Genomic DNA, 14,404 nt, shown 5'->3' on the forward strand with positions numbered 1-14,404 from the left:
ACAACAAATCAATATTTAAAAAGTCCATCAGTCGCTCTAAAAGAGAAGCTCTTACTCAGACACAGCTGCAAATGGAAAGACAGGGCAAGTAATGCGTCTGTCGCCCACAAATGATTTGAGGTACGAATGAGAGAGAGCTGGAAAGAAAAACAGCTTTGGAAAGCTAATATGTCTTGTCTGTAAGACCAATTGACTATGTTAAAAGTTAAAAGTTTTTTGCCATGTTGACTACCATCTACCCTGTAGTGCACGAGGACAAAAAAAAAAAAAATGTGAGGATGCCACTGTTGCATCATTTTGTAGGCATGCACATACGTTCAACACACATGCATGCAATTACCAAAGGCACTGTTTTCTGTTTCTATTTACAGACCCAAGATGGATCAGCACATTTTTTAAAAAGTAGTACATATTTGCATGCAGGGAAACAGATGAACTCTACGGTTTGACAGCTCCTACTTGCAGAAAGCATAGAACAGGTGAGCTGGGCACCCCGGGACATAGCATGATCTGGCCCTGGGTGGTGGTGGTGGTACCCTGGTCTGCGGGCAGGGGTGGTGGAGTGGTGGCACACTGTTCATCGCCCACGCTGTCACTGAATGTAAATGGGGGTGGGGGGGGGGCGGGGAGTGGGAAGAGGGAGGGCGGCTCAATTAAAACACTTCAAACCCTCATCTGACATATTTCAGTATAGCAGGCTACAAATGAAACCTTCCCAGTAGAGGCAGGGAGATGTGAGTTTCTGTGGAAATGGGTCCGCATTTAATGTCATGCGCAGCATACAAAGAATGTGCGCATTTTATAAAACTATAGCGCAACAACCACTGCGTTGATCATCCATACAGTTTGCAGGACACTCCTGTTTCACATTGTTCACGTTTTTAGTGAGGCCTGGCATGAATGCAAAGCTTGAAAACTGTCATTTTCAGTTTATTCAGAGCAACGTAAGTGGTGTACTGCATACACAGGAAGCAGCTAGACCCATTAATCTGTTCAAATTTTTGTTTGACCTGTGGGTATGAATTTTTAAGTACTGTCAGACTTGCTACTATCCACCTTGATCGAAATATACAAAATAAAGCTCCTTCCCTTCTATGACTTTTAATGATTAAAGTGGATAGACGTATCTCATTTACTTGCTGCTTTCTGGTGGTGCAACTGCTAGTCACCGGCGTCAGTGCCCACTATCTCTACACTGTGATGTAAAATTACAGCATTTGAGTGGTTATGTCACCATGCCTGTTCCTGGAGTTAAAAACAAGAAAGCTGCTCCATGAACATAAATCCATCTGCAGCTTTAATACAGTGGGCCTTTAGCAGTGATTACAGATCTCTGCAGTTCCACTGACTTCAATTGAATTCTTAGCATTCCAATGCTCTAAATAAAGGGACGTTATAGGTTCTGACTTTACTCATACAAAACCATAGAAATTCAGAGTTCTTTCACGTAACTATAACTTGCACCCTTGACATGCACAGTTTTCTTATCAATAATGTTATTGCAAACATTGCAGTGATATCAAAGATGCCATACAAGATCTCATCAATGACATAATATGCGTAGTAATGAGCTGTGCATGGCAAAGGCGCAAGTTATAGTTACTTGAAAGAACTCTAACTGCTGATTTTCCATGGGCTTGTACGAGTTAACTCAGAACCTAACTATAACGCCTCTGTAACCTTTGTTTTTTTCAGTGAGTTTCTATGTTTTTTTAAATGTAAAGTTATTTTAATTACTATGTGTTATTCCAATCCCCGCTGCTCACGGCCTTTGGCCTTGTGCCACAAGGAATGCTTGCAAGGCCTGGCCTTGCAGCCAAGCCCATATAACCACCCATGCACATATGGCCTTTGGCCATGCGCAGTGTAGGTTGGCCATAGAGCCTGTCTGTCACTGGATGTGTGAGTGTGTGTGTGTGTGTCGGAGTGGGTCTGAAAGTGGGGGTGTGAGTCTATGAGTGGGTCTGGGTGGAGCATGAGCCTCTGAGTGCATGTATGAACAAATCTGGTTTTTCTTTCACATTTTTCCATAATCACATATGTTTTGCAAACAATTAGCGAAAATTCGCAAACATCGTGCACTGTGATGCAAAATTATATGAAACCTATAATTCGCCCCTAAAACACACCTATATCATACCCCTTATGCCACTTTCAAATTTAATTTCCACCCCCAGGGACAATGTCCCATAAAATAAAATGGCGGTCTCAACGTTCTAGTCAGGTTGCGGTCAGCCAATTGCAACACTTCTTTTCGCACGCATATTCGTGAAAATTTGTGAATTTGCGGCCACAGATATACAAATGTATTTGCACTTAAATCTCTTAAATTACAGAATGGATTTACACAAAATAACAAAAAGCACAATCTGCGGGCCAGCAGCTAGCTTTCTGCCAAATTTGTTGTAATTCCATCCAGTGGTTCGGGCTTCGAAATGTTGATAGTTGCTATGAGAATTAACATGGGATACGCAATTGTTTTTGAGACCCCATTTTCTCTACAGCCGCTTGATGGATCACCCCAAAACTTCCCATGTGCAACAAGAATCATCGGGCCACTATACACACACACACACACACACACACGTTTAGCATTACTGACATACATATATGTATTCCAATTAACGGTAATATGACATTTAGGGGTGGGTAGTGGAATGGGTTAGTTTATAGTTTGGTCCAGATATTCCACTTCCCCCAGTAATTGCTGCCCCATTGCATCACACATTGCTTACAGAGGATAGGTCTTAGTCTTGCCCAGTTCCCAAAAAGTGTGTACATAACTTCAGTATGGATATAGTAAAATTATAGTTTTCGTTAAACAATAGAGGAAGTGACGTTTCGCTGGAATGCAACATATTCACTATGAAGGCGGTAAATAGTGATATATACTTAGGGATGAACTTAACTCAGCATTTGCTCTGCACTTTGCAAACAAATTGGCACGCAGGATACATATTTGGCAGGCTAAGATGTTAGCATAACACATCTCAAAAGGAAACATCCTTAACCTATTCTACAAGTGTACCATAATAATGTTCTAGCGACTCGAATCTATGATACTGAGTGGGCTCCAGGTGACACCAGTCTCTCTTGAAACAAAAAAAAATAAAAAATAAAAAGGAAATTGTTAAGAATCACTGGCTTATATGGAGGACTGATTTACCAGTACAAACACTGAGAATAAAACTCAGATCAAAGGATGCCTTTGTAAAAGCAATAGGTATGACAAATCATCAGAGCTTCAGCATAAAGCAAACAGTTCCCCATTATCCTTCGAGAACAAATGAAGATGGAACTGAGCACTACCCAGTTAGCTGGATCCAAATGAAAAGATTTTGCATTAGCTTCAAATGTTTTAACCTTGGACTGGTGAATTGCACTAGCATCAAATGTTTTAACATGGGTTGGTGACTTTAGTTAGGTAAATCCAATAATCACAAGGCAAAAAAGCTCATTGCATGTGGAGCAGGAGATCTAGGTATTCAATTAGACATAATGCTCTGTTTAAAAACTTATTGCTGCATTTAGTATTTCAATGCATAGATTCTTCTTAAAGTCTACGTTGCTGTAGACTCTTATTAAGGGTAAATCAGGGCAAACAAGATAGAATCGTTCACGAAGAACACTGCTGTTCACATTTCATTTGCAACGTCCAGGATTTTAGGCATGATTTATTTAGCTGGCCTGGACTGCAAAAGCATTGCTACAGTTATTTAAGGAGGAAGGAGGGTGTCGGTTTAGATTTACAGCATAACGCTGCTGTAAGTATTTCAAAAGAAACTAATGTGTGAAGCTTTATAGACATGCCTGAACTTAAAATTTATGAAGTGCACCTTTTGTCAACCTCCTAGCGTGATCTCTATCAAAATTGAATAACAAAAAATAAAAAATTAAGAAACTAAAGTTAAAAAAAGATTAACACAGCCTACATCCTCAAATGTGACGAACAGGGGGTTCTAATCAGTCACCCAGATCTGCATCACAACTTGAATTCTAGGGGTGGATCTGGGTGGGATTATTAAAATGGGCTCAAGTGCATTCAGCTCAAATTTCAGGTTGGTCTCTTGGCATCAAATATCCCATAATGTTCTTAGTGTTTTTGGTCAGCCAGTGATGGCAAGGCATCCATTACCACCATCTGGACAGAGGCTATGTGAATTTAACAGGGAGGGAAACTTAGCACTCTCCACAAGTTAAGGTACAAGTGCAAAATCAATGTACTTTATAACTATTACACGCTGCCACTCCTTGTCCAGCAGAACAGAACATTCTTCTGAACTAACAGAAATCACATTGAGCTTCTGTCAGGACTCAGGTCTTGAGTCCCTTGTGACGGGGCCAAGCCAGGTAAGTTAAAGAAAATGAAGCACAGTGCTACTTCCCCATGGGAATTCAACTCTACAGAAACCCTAATACAGTTACTAAAAACAAATATTTAATTTCCAAATGCCTTTAAAATTTCCATCTTTTTACCATTAATCAGCCTGTGAATATATTTATGCATTAACTTTAAAAACTATGGGTCAATTCAAACTGCACTTTGTAGTACATTTTGTTTTATGCCTCCACATTACCAACACTTTGTGTGCGGACTTCTCACCCCAACTGTGGACTCTCCAAACATGTAAGTATAGGTTTTAGTAGTAAATGTGGGAAGGGCTTGGAGGGTGGGTGGAAAAAGGGGCAGACGTACTACAGAAGGGGATGGGATTAGTGAGGAGTAAGAGGGGTCTAGAGTGTGTTATCACGCATCCACACCAGAATAAGCCAATGGCCACGGAGTTAATCCAGTCTTTACACATGGGTGCTGTAAATGATTTTCATCTTCTAAATACACACAATTTCACATCCACAAGTGCTGAGTCAATCCATTGTGTCTTCTGTTTATTCATCCCCCCTGATATCTTGTGTGTCATGGTGGGTCATTGCTGGTGATGGGGGATTAAAGTTAGATCACTTTTTTCAGCAATGGTGTGCCATATTTGGCACCCGTAGGACTGTATATTAGGACATAGCCAAAGAATATGGCATATGACTCCTTCTGCTTGAGGAAATGATCAGCATCTCTAACAGGGGTGTGAAATGTAATAAAATATCTACTTGTCCATGGGGCAGGCTGCTTCCTAGAAATCTACTTGCCCTGTAAAAATATAAATGTGTATATATATATATATATATATATATATATATATATATATATATATATATATATATATATATATACACACACACACACACACACACACACACACACATATACATATAGATATACACACACACAGACTTGTCCCCTTAGTGCCCTGTAGTGTGGCGCTAAATTATGACAGCAATCCCTTTATGCAAGAGCTCTAATAATAGCCTCTCTGATTATGCCAAGGCTAATACCATAGTAGGGGTCGAAAACTATCTATTTCAAGCTCTGGTATGGCAATTTCCTTTCTTGAAATGTTCTGCAGATCTACGTACTGAGACTGGAGGAAGCAGTAAGCAACAGTTCCCGTACTGGAATGCCTTTGAGTCTGTGCAAACCTACTAAATTGCACATTTTGAGAAATTTCCCAAGATGTTCTCTAATCTTTTCCCATACTGAGAAATGATGGAAATATACTCCTGACGAGCTGAAGTAGAATTTCTTCCACTGTTGGGGAAAAAAGTGGAAAGAGGGAAAGTGTACGCCCAAATTTTCGCAAGAGCTAGTCTACACAGGCACATTTCCTCATGCTAAAATAAAGTTCACAAATGTTTTCTAGAAGTACGATTTTCTGATCGGTCTGTAAATTCATGAAAGCCATTAATTCAAAGACATATACTATGGGTGCAGTTTTGTGACTTTCTTTAACAATTGGGCCCTTAATTAATCTTTGGCATTAATCAAGACATCTTGTTTTTATTACAATTCTATTTCTCTCTCAATCAGCTGGCTTTACTTTGAATTATAGCATTCTGCTCTTTCACAAGGAGAGTATTGACACACAAAGTAGTTTTGTTCAATGCCAGGAACTACTGTGGCCATGTGTGCTTTTTTGACACCAAAATAAAAAAACTTTTTTTTTGCTTTTGGACAATGTTTGTTACAAAAGTTGAGGGCCTCGCCGCTCCTATAACAATAAAGTGTTAAAAAAAAGCCATGTCAAAACAAGCCACCCATTGACAAAACCAAAAGACTAGCAATCAAGGTCAGATCGGTTGGCTTTGACAGTGCTTGTTTATTTTCATGTATTCCATAACCTTGTTGAAAATGGATACACTGATTTTCCCTTCTGAATATTTTTTTGGGAAATATTAGCACGCATCAACACATTTTACAAAATTATGCTTCAAAGAAATAGTCCCCACATTTTCACAGTAATTTAGCAAAACGTTTTTCTATCTACTTGTGTTTTTTCCCCTGAACATTTTATTTTGAAAGCAAAGAATCGCCAATCTTGCTTACAAGCTTCTGCATACATTTGCATCTACCAGAGAGCATTCTGGGAGCATTATATGTAGCTTCATATTGGTAAACCTTTCAAACCAGATCCACAGTCAGTAGTGCAGCGTGATCTTACAATGTTTATTTAGAGCGCTCATCCTATCAATAAAGGCTTTGCATTACTGAACCATAAATACAAGTTCAAACAGCATTAACATATCAACACAAATATTACCTCAACTGCAGACAGTTCCTTTCCCTATAAGCTGGCAGCCAAAGAGTTTGTGCTGCGGGGGGTTGGGCCTACTTGTACCAAGGACAAAATAAACATGAAAACCTGTTGTCCTTGACCCCAAACAATATGCCCTGGGAACCAGACAAAAGGAATTCCCCACCCCTGCTTAAAGAGGGTGACAGTTTAGCCTTATACAGTTTGCAAGTGGTCCAATGCCAATTTTGCAAATACTTGAAATATCTCAACACAAGACTGGCTTCTATAAGACTTTTGTCATGAGTATTCATAAGTCAAGACCAATGCTCCTCCATATACAGTTTGTGCAACCTTCTTTACCAATTTAAGTCTAAGTGAATGTTCCATGTCCTAAGAGTAGAATTCCGTTATTATAATTTCACAAAGTCTCAATTGTAGTGGTTCCATTTCACTAAATAGGCATGTAGCAGAGATTATAGCATCTTGTATGCCTATGCACCTATCCTGTGTGTTACGCAAGTACACATTTGTAAATATTTACAAAACTGGAATTTATGCAAATGATACTCCACTGATAGATTTGAAGGTGCCGTCTAGCACAAGATGATCTATGTCCAGAATCACTTTGTCAAACCCATTCCACAATAAAAGTGGTCCTTCAAAATCAGTAATGCTGCATTGTTCAAGACAGGGGCCTCAGGATGGGGAAACCCCTCCGGGTGTCATGGTTCATACATGTAACATTTATATCACCATTAACTTATCCACTCAAATGGACAATTCAAGAAGCAACTTTCATATCTACAAAATTACCCTGCGAGAATGGCCAAGCTTCCCAAAAAGTGTACAGAATAAAAAATATAATAATACTAATACTAATATATACATACATACACACACACACACAAAAAAAAAAAAAAACACACACTATGCAAAACATTGACAGAATGAACATATGCAAAACGCTATGAGGTTTGTGGTTTTCAAAGTGATCACGTACGTTTTGTATCTGTTTTAAACAACCATGAAAAAAGGTGTTGTCAATACCTAAGGAGAGTTTTATGAAGAGGTTAGTTTGCGAAATTGTTACATCTGGTAACTTGCGCTGGATAACAAATGGAATGAAGACTACTATGGGTAAACAAAAAAAGGAAATACAAAGCAGTTTTCAGCCCAAAATTCGCTCACATAAGCCAATTAAGGCTTAGATGTTCGCTATAAAACTGTATGCGCATTTAGTGCCTAATGTGCTCAATTACACATTATCAATTACAATGTTGTTCTAGCACTTGCTTGAAGATCACTAAAGCCTTGGTATCAGTGCACATTTACATATATTTGAAGAAAAAAAAAAAAAGAAAAAAAATAAGGGACCACAGTTCTGTTTTGCGTTGTACACTTTATTTCTACTGAAAGCCATAGACTTGTTCTGAAGTTGGCGGCACAGCGAAGCAAAGCTTATAGATAAGAGAATTGGCTCCTATTATTGATAACTGGATCTTCCTTCCAAGGTCTTCTCACATTCCCTTCCACGAGGAGATTAGTGACTACCTAAGGGTTTCACTTCTTTCACATTTTCTCACTCCCATTCACTTGTATTGAGAAACTACGTATAAGTCTAACTGCAAAGTGTATGGATTTTATTATTACGTGCTCCGAATGATCAAAGGTGAAGCTCCGGTCTGTTGACACAGCAATTTTCTCTGTTTTGATATGCTCGTTAGCTACATTGCATTAACTGCATTATAGACTTCTATGACCGAGTTTTGTGTTTTGTTTACACTCCTAAACGGACTAAAGTATACAAAACTAGTCCGTCATTTGGACTCAAAGCATCACATGAAGCAGATTCAGTACCTCTATCAAAACTATCATTCAAAGTTACTAATCGTACAAGTCAGAATATTCACATACATCCAACAAAGCGCTGGCATCCTGTGTATTCAGCTATCATATTGCTCCCAACCACTCTTTCCACCATGAGATGAGACACAAAAGAACATGTTTAGCAAAACAGCATATACATTCCACCGATCTCAAGTCTGGCACGTAACTGTAATACCATGCACAGGCTAACCATCGGCCAACGAGTTTCATCAGAGACTGGGAAACAAACAGTAACGTCTCATGGCTGCATCAGACCCACAATACAATCACACTTTCCAAGTCAATAAACAAGACACTACCAGTCAACCATCTACTTCAACTACATAAAGCCCCCGACAAATAAATCCAAACATTAGCCTCCACTTTACAGAATAAACATAACAGACTTGCAGATGGACAAATATTAAACACCCAAAACACACTATAATCTGATAATACAGATTATTTGTGAAGGAAAACCCTGAACTACTAGGAAACACAAAACCTATGAGGCCAAATCAACAGCATACGTGCGCTAGATAAATAATAATGAAGCCTTTATTTGCTTGATAAAAAAAAAGAAAAAAAAAAAAGAGAAGTTACACAGCGCACAAAACTCATATTTGATTCAGCAGAGACAATATCCATGAATGAATAAGAACATTCACTGTATCTAAGCCCATAAAAAAATGCATCTAATGTCTCTGTTTTACAAAATAACTATTCACATGGATGCAGTAAGCCGAAAAAGCTACTTTTAAAAAGACATCATATAAAACCTTAGGTGAGAGACAAGGTCCAGAAAATAGGATCCAAAGGTAGAGAGCCACTAAAAAGTAGAACCTACTACAAATATAAACAATACGTACTATATATAGTGCAATGAGTAAATAGAATTTGAAACAAACGGCAGCTTAACTGGGTGAGGAGGAAATAATGCTACAATAGTTGTGCTTGGTCTGGAACAACAGTACAGGAATGATGTTTGGTTATTCCCAGGTCAGAGTAGCCAAATCAGACCACACACAATTGGAACAATGGTCACTTTAAAGGCACCAAGCTGTTCAGTTCCCATCAGAGGGCAGCAATGTTGTCTTCACCCTCACCTCAAGCTTCTCATTTATTCTCCAACAACTGTATTTTTTGTAGGTCTGGCTAAAGAGTGCCTTAGCCGTCTTCCAAAACTCAGACCATGAATACACAATACACACAGAGGACCAGCAGACCAAGCCCTCGCTAGCGAGCCAACAGTTCTTGAGAGTGCAAGTTACATTTCATGGGCCCACATTACCACCACTAGGTGTACTAGCTATTATGATGTGCTGAGCTTTTCCTATTTATTAAGATATGCCCATTTGTTTCATTAGTAGAACACTCTTAACAGTCCACACAAGGAGCAAAGTCAAATTTTCTTTGCCCAAGAGTGTGCTCTTGGGCAACACCACAATTCACCCCCAACCTCACCAGCATCTTCATATGAAACAGCAGACTCCAAATGACAATAGCTGCATGCATGGCTTGCTTGTTTTTTTATTCATCTAGCACACTTGCAGCGTACAGTCAACCCACTTGAGGGTAAACCCAATCCCCTTCCCTGAAGGTCAGTGTACTGCATATGTGCACAAGAGAACTGACACACGTATGAACTGTTTCTGTGTCCATGGGGGCTGGATGGAAAATACCAGGCCCAGGTTTGCTTTTGGCTAGATAGACTGGAGCCAGCACCAGCCAAGAAGAGCTCCTGTCAGAGGCCAATGTGGAGCTGTCCACGCCAGGCCTGAGGTTAGAGTCCCACAACAGATGATGGTTGTTTCCAAGAATACGGGCACCCAGGGGAGAGAGCACTGTTCCACACAATGTTTACTGATGTAATCACACTTGGCTACATCACTGAACAAAACGAGCCCCTAGTGAGACAGAACTGTGAACAGGTGGAGCTGTGGGACTTGGAAGGCCAAAAGTCACAAAGTAGGGTGAATTATTTTCCAAGACACTGTTGCTAGGTGTGAAAATGACAAAATAAGTATTACTATCACAAAATGTGCTGCATTATGCCCCATAATTTACCTTGTCGTCTTGCTCCATAATTTAGTCAACCTTGTTGCATAATTTGGTCCTCCTCTGACACCTAATTCCAGTGACCCTGGTATTTTAGTATCCCAAACCAATACTTTTGTCAACAGGAAGAAACAAACCAGACTAATAATATATAAAATGTGTTTTCTCAGTGCTACTTTACGGTGCTTTTTAGCATTCTGAATATACTAAAAATGATAGCCATCAAACAAGGAAATGTGATCTTATGTTGCTATAACACTCAGGATCTGAAATTAGTTTATAGGGATTACTCTATAAAACTGGTTAACGGTAAGCCTGTACTCCCTGGTCCAGGTCTGAGATATGAAAAAAAGTAATTGCTCATTCAGCTGCAGTCATTGTATATCACAGATATTTTCTATGGTAGTTCTTCAGAGATTACACTTCAAACAAATGTTTAGAAAAAAGCCTCCACTTAACCATCACAGATACAAACATAATTGTGAGATTACAAGCTGGATTTCAGCCAACAATGCTCTAAAACATCATATTTCTTAAGAGGAAAGGTTCCCAGTTCAAATGAAGAAATGGACATTCAAAAAAAAAATAATAATAATAAAAAAATTAAAAAAAGAGCCTTGTACTGTTAGCAATGTACAATGATGTTGCGTCCTCTACCAACCCTGACACTACAGCGTAAAGAACTAAAATGTTACCTAGGGCTGCAAACTAAGTGAATCTGAATGGGCCTACATCAGGAAGCAACATTTGGAAGGAGGTGTGGGGGGGGGGGTATAAATTGTTAAGCAGGGCCCGCTTGTGGATTTGGCAGAGCAACAGGTAGAATGTTATGTTATGATATGTTATGTTATAGAGGTTTATATAGCGCCCAACGGCCTCGTAGCGCTTATACAGCCATAACGATGAAATACTGCTTAAAAAATTATTCAGGGGATTTAAGTTTAAATAGCTAGGTCTTCAATTCTTTTCTGAACAACATCTCTTGAGAGTTAGCTCTCATCTTGAGAGGGAGGTTATTCCAAAGTAGAGCGCCTTGATAAGCTACCGATCTTCCTCCCCATCTGACTTTCCTCATGGTTGGGACTATAGCCAGATTAGCTGAGGAGGATCTAAGAGGCCTGGCTGGAATATAAGCCTGAGCAAGAGTTTAACATTTCAGGTCCCTTATCAAATATAGATCTGTGAAAATGGCACAGGGTCTTGAACTGAATCCTTTCTGCTACCGGGAGCCAGTGTAGAGAAACAATTCCTGGCCGTATTGAGTGATGTTTAGGGATATTTAGTAGCAGACGAGCCGCTGCATTTTGTACTCTTTGCAGTCTCTGACTTACATATTTCGGGGAGCCAATAAACAACGCATTTCCATAGTCAATCCGGGCACCAATCAGTGCCTGGCCAACCATTCTCCTAGCTGAGAAAGGTAAAATAGTTAAAACCTTCCTCAAGGTCCTTAGCAGAGCAAAAGCAGTTCCTGCTATTGTATTTGCATTTTGGGCCATTGAGAGAAGAGGGTCAAGCCAAACCCCTAGGCTTTTAATCAGACCTTTGGGGGGGCTGGGGGGACGGGGGGGGACGAGGGTCGATATTCCTCTCAGTATGCTGGAGTTTAAAGGGGGAATTTTATTTCCAAAAAACATAACCTCCGTTTTATCATCGTTGAGCTTTAGTTTACTATCAGCCATCCAGGTTGTAACTGCCTTCATACATGGACCTAGGGCTAGGCCCATATCTGGGTGGGAATTAGAGAAGGAAACTATCAGCTGCGTATCATCGGCATAAGAAACTATGTTCAGTCCAAAAGGCTCAACTATGCCTGCTAATGGTCTCATGTAGATGTTGAAAAGTAGTGGACTCAAGGCCGAGCCCTGAGGAACACCACAACTACTAAATGTGCTCCTAGAGATAAATTCTCTATCAAGTACCTGAAATGATCTTCCATATAAGAAGGAGCAAATCCAGTCTAAGCTAAGCCTCCTGGCAATCCCTGTAAATAGCTGTTGATTTGAAACTCATTGTTTATGACACTTGGATAGCAAACTATAACATCATTATTAACAATCTAGATACAAAGAAGTAGTACTGGTTCTAAAAACTTTTAAAAGATCTCTATAAAATTTACACTAGCAGAAAAATGGACTCTTTGTGAACTGGTTAGTAAGAAGGCATCATGAAAAAAAAAAAGCTTTAGGAAGTTGCCAAAGTTTGCACCATGTGGCACTGGACAAAGGCCACCAACCCAGATTAGAACGAATGGATTGGTGAAACGTTCAAAGTAGTCTCCTCAGACAGGGATGTGAAATTCCTATAGCAGACACCCAGGACATATTGTTTCGAGTCAACAAGTTTTTATATTTATTTTGTCCTTGGGACAAGTAGGCGTAACCCCACGCAGCACAAACACTTTGGCTGCCAGTTTACACGGAAGGGAACTGTCTGCAGTTGAGGTAATATCTGTGTCCATATGTTAATGCTGTTTGAACTTGTGTTTATGGTTCATTAAGCCTTTATTAGGGTGAGTGCTCTAAATATAGGTTGAAAGGTCACGCTGCACACAGTGGTTCCAGTATAAAAAAAAAAATAAGGTATACATTAATTTGATAAGTTTAATAATATGAGGCTACACTTAATGCTCCCAGAATGTTGTCTGATTACATGTAAATGTTGCAGAAGCTTGTAGGCAAGATTGGTGATTCTTTGCTTTCAAAATAAAATGTTCAAGGGGGGGGGGGAGCAAGTAGGAAAAAAAAAAAAAAAGTTTTGTTAAGTTACTGTGAAATGTTAGGTACTATTTCTTTAAAGAATCATTTAATAAATATGTGGATGCATGCCAGTATTTCCAAAAAATATTCATAGTGGAAAATCAGTGTAACAATTTTCAATCAGATTATGTGAAACATGAAAATAAATAAGCACTGGCAAAGCCAAACGATCAGACATTGGTTGTCAGTCTTGTCAATGAGCGTCTTGTTTTGACATGGCTTTTGTAACGCTTTATTTTTTGTGGGAGATGCCAGGCCCTGACCATTGTAACAAACTGACAAAAAGCGAAAACAAAAAGTTTTTTGGTCCCGAAAAAGCACATATTGCCACAGGCGTTCCCGGCACTGAACAAACCTACTGTGTGTGCCAATAGGTGCCTTGTGGAAGAACAGAAATGCTATCACTCACAGTAAAGCCAGCTGACACATAGACCGAGAGAGAAATAGAATTTTAAAAAAAATAAAAAATGTCTTGGTTAACGCCAGACATAATTGGGGGTCCGATTCTTAAAGAAAGTAACAATAGTGTATGTCTTTGCATTAATGGCTTTCATAAATTCATAAGAATTCACAGAGGTATACCAGGAAACAGTACTCCTAGAAAATATTTGTTAACTGTATTTTAGCACAAGCAAATATGCAAGTGTAGATCTGCTTATGCAAAAATCTAATGAGAGTTTACAATTCATTTCGTTGTTCCCAACACTTGAAGAACTTCTACGTCTGCCATTGTCAGGAGTACATTTCCAACCTTTTTCAGTACAGGAAAAGATTAGAGAAGAGCTGGTGAAAGTCCTTAAAACATGCAAACTAGTAGGTTTGCACAGACTCAAAGGCATTTCAGCCCTGGAACTATTGCTCGCTTCTTCCTCTAGCCCCAGTATGAGAAGTGTGGCTCAATGGTTAGAGGCAGACCCTGAAGCAGAGCTCTGGCTCAAGACCAGGGTTCAAGTCCCGCTTCGGCAGGTCTTGGGCTCAATTCCCCTTGACCAGATAATTCTCGCCTCGGTGCCTAATCTAATTCATGGGTCCCACTCTGTAACTCTGGGCAATAGCTTGCTTAATCTCCACAAGGGCCCCAACAGCGCTTGGATG

At 39.5% G+C, this 14,404-nt stretch overlaps 1 protein-coding gene and 1 long non-coding RNA gene across 2 annotated transcripts in view; one reads left to right on the plus strand and one right to left on the minus strand.

Annotated features, from left to right (window-relative positions):
* The window catches only part of LOC138259004 (musculoskeletal embryonic nuclear protein 1-like), a 287,666-nt gene that overhangs the window by 249,210 nt on the left and 24,052 nt on the right, over positions 1–14,404 (minus strand). The gene's annotated exons all lie outside the window — the stretch shown is intronic.
* Positions 1–14,404, plus strand: part of LOC138259005 (uncharacterized) — a 65,123-nt gene that overhangs the window by 38,986 nt on the left and 11,733 nt on the right. The window contains exon 2 of the long non-coding RNA XR_011198619.1: positions 372–479. This is a non-coding gene — a long non-coding RNA (uncharacterized lncRNA). The remainder of the gene's footprint in view (positions 1–371; positions 480–14,404) is intronic.

Source organism: Pleurodeles waltl, chromosome 9 (assembly GCF_031143425.1).
Source record: "Pleurodeles waltl isolate 20211129_DDA chromosome 9, aPleWal1.hap1.20221129, whole genome shotgun sequence".
Classification (NCBI taxonomy): Eukaryota; Metazoa; Chordata; class Amphibia; order Caudata; family Salamandridae; genus Pleurodeles; species Pleurodeles waltl.